This window comes from Mus caroli, chromosome 13 (assembly GCF_900094665.2).
Source record: "Mus caroli chromosome 13, CAROLI_EIJ_v1.1, whole genome shotgun sequence".
Lineage (NCBI taxonomy): Eukaryota > Metazoa > Chordata > Mammalia > Rodentia > Muridae > Mus > Mus caroli.
This window is the reverse complement of record NC_034582.1, coordinates 16513567-16516460: the sequence shown is the minus strand read 5'-3', so window position 1 is coordinate 16516460 and position 2894 is coordinate 16513567. Positions and strand designations below refer to the sequence as shown.

The 2894-nt window shown below is 45.4% G+C and overlaps 1 non-coding gene across 1 annotated transcript; it reads right to left on the bottom strand.

Moving 5' to 3' along the window:
- Positions 1-1553: 1553 nt before the first annotated feature.
- Positions 1554-1702, bottom strand: LOC115029138. The gene has a single exon (XR_003834708.1). It is a non-coding gene; the product is annotated as a small nucleolar RNA SNORA48 (small nucleolar RNA).
- Positions 1703-2894: the final 1192 nt, after the last annotated feature.

Here is a 2894-nt window from a genome sequence, read left to right as displayed (position 1 = left end):
AATGAAATTATAGCAGAAAAATTCTCAAATTTAGAGAAATGGACATCCCTATGAGTTACATTTTGTTGCCATGAGAGAAAAGATCATGACCAAAGACAACTTAAGAAAGACCATTTATTGGGAGGCACAGGTTACCAGGTTACTATGCAGACATGGCCAAGTCTAAGAACCACACCACACACAACCAGTCCTGCAAATGGCACAGAAATGACATCAAGAAACCCAGGTCACAAAGTTAAGAATCTCTTAAGGGGGTTGACCCTAAGTTCCTGAGGAACATGCGCTTTGCCAAGAAGCACAACAAGAAAGGCCTGAAGAAGATGCAGGCCAACAACGCAAAGGCAGTGAGTGCACGTGCAGAGGCCATCAAGGCCTTGTGAAGCCTTAGGCCATCAAGCTCAAGATGCCAAAGGGCCCCAGCCAGAAACTCAACGGCCTGGCTTTCATCACTCACCCCAAGCTTGGGAAGCGGATTCAAAGCTACATGGCCAAGGGGCGTAGGCTCTGCCAACCAAAGCCCAAGGTTCAAATCAAGGCAGAGGCCAAAACTCCAGCTAAGGCCCAGGCTTCAGCTTCACCCCAGGCTCCCAAAGGTACGGAGGCCCCTGTGAAGGCCCCATAGAAAAGGCTCCTGCTAATATGAGGACATGGAGTGCTGTGACACACATACTACACACTGTTTAGAGATGACCAGTATCCTATGCTGTTTTTACAAATAAACTTGAGGTAAGTAGAAGGAAAAAAAAAGACCCTATGGCTTATGGTTCCAAAAGGAAAGTTCGTAATGGTGTGAAAGGCTGAAAGGCACAGAAGCAGGCATCCAGAGCAGGAAGCTGAGAGATCACATCTCCAGCCCCATGATGGTCTCAGAGAGAGCAAACTGAAGTGAGGCAGGGCCCACTCTTCTGCTCTCCCAAGTTCTGTCTCTTGGGGCCAACTCTCCAGAGCACTGAAGCCAGGGAGGGGCAAGGCTTCTCTAGTGGCCTCAGACATCGACACCTGTCGCTTCATAGCTATAGACCCAGACCTGGTCCTCAGAGGCAGCTCCAACTGGGACCTCGCCATGGCCCCATGAACATAGCAGGGCTGGCCACTCACAACAGGCTACTCCTCTCCACCCTCGTATCTCCAGTTCCATCTTGCTTCATAATGCTCAAGCGGCTCCACTTCTCTGTCTCTCCCATCTGTGCACCCCATGCTTGCACACTGTGGTGGCTCCTGCTGCAGGCTGGCCATGTGGCTTGCAGACCCCAGGATGACATCCTCAGCCTTTGCTGCATGGTGTAACAGCAAATGTGTGTCCTCAGGCCTACCTGTGCTGTGTGCCAGAGGGCAAGTCCGTGGGTGTTGTGGTAGTTGCATGTCTCTGTCTGTCTTCCTCCTTCTTCAGTGCTATTCACGGGGCCCTATGTGTGTATGACCCACCTATACTATGGGGCAGAGAGCACGTTTGTGAGCATGTTCCCCTGCCTGCACCGTGTGACCTGGAACACAGGTCTATTTTCCTCCTCTCTTGAGGCACTGCCTGGATTTGATTTGATTTAGTTTAATTTTTATGTGTCCTAGGCATAAGACAGATTTTGCTACCAAGCCAGGCATCAAGCTAGGAGGAATGAAGCTAGGAGGACTGCCAGCTGCTCTACCCTTGACTGATAAATGAACACCACCAACAACAAGGTGTCTCTGCCCATTGCCAGGGAGACCTAAGTCCGATTCTTATCTCTAAGAAGCATATCTCAGTGGTAAAGACACTCAGATAGACTCAAAGGATGGTGGACAGACTCTTGAATGAAAGAAAGCTGAAAAACAAAAGGTAGTCTGGTGTCAGATAAAGTAAAAATCAAGCTACTATTGGTAAGAAGAGATAACGAATCTCATTACATATTAATAAAGGGAATAATTCATCAAGAAGACACAACAGCATTAAGTATATATGGACTAAACATTGAGGTGCTCAATTTCATAAAATGAATATAAGAGAAGTGAAATATCCAGCAGGTCTTGATTCAGTACTAGTGTGTGATGTTGGCACAGCATCCCTACAGACATCATCCAAACTAAAAAAATCAGTGAACTGTCCAAATTAACTGTAGTTTTACAGCACAGATCAAATGATGCCACCTGGCACACCCAGACTACTCCATCAAAGGAAATCAGAGCACACTTTCTTTTCAGAAGCCCACGGAGCCATCTCTAACATGGAGCACATTCTAGGTCACAGGTGTCTAAAAAATAAAATAAAATAACTGTACACAATGTAGCAACGCAGTTCACAAGTTAATAACACCATAATAGGATGACTTGGCATCATTTCAAACAGAAGAAAGGGAGAGCATTCCCAGTTACAAAAATCCTTACAAGTCTTTAAAACCTTCTAAGTGGACCAATGTAATAAATACATTCAGTGACTCATCATGTCTAATTCTCGCAGGTTATGATTTCCACTCATCCCTCACACACACACACACACACACACACACACAGAGACGCACACACAAACTAAGTACATAAAATGTAATTTTTTTAAAAAGTACTTTTTTTAAAAGAGTATCTCACGTTGCTGGTGACGCACTCCTGTAAGCTCAGAATTTGAGAAGTGGAAACAGAAAGAGTTCAAGGTCATCCTTGGGTACAGAAAAACTTAATTCAACCAGGACGACACAAGCTCTTGTCTCAAAAATAAAAAAAGAAGATGTTCAATATCCTTAGGCATTAGAGAAACAAAAGTAGAAACCGTCATAAGATTCCAGTTCATCCCAAACAGAGGCCTGACACCCGCAACGCCAGCCAAGATGGGGAAAGAGGACGTCTGATTGGCCCATTGTGAAGTAACCTAGTGCAGCCACCATGAAACTCAGGATGGAGGATTCTCAAAATCTAAAATCCTTGAAGAA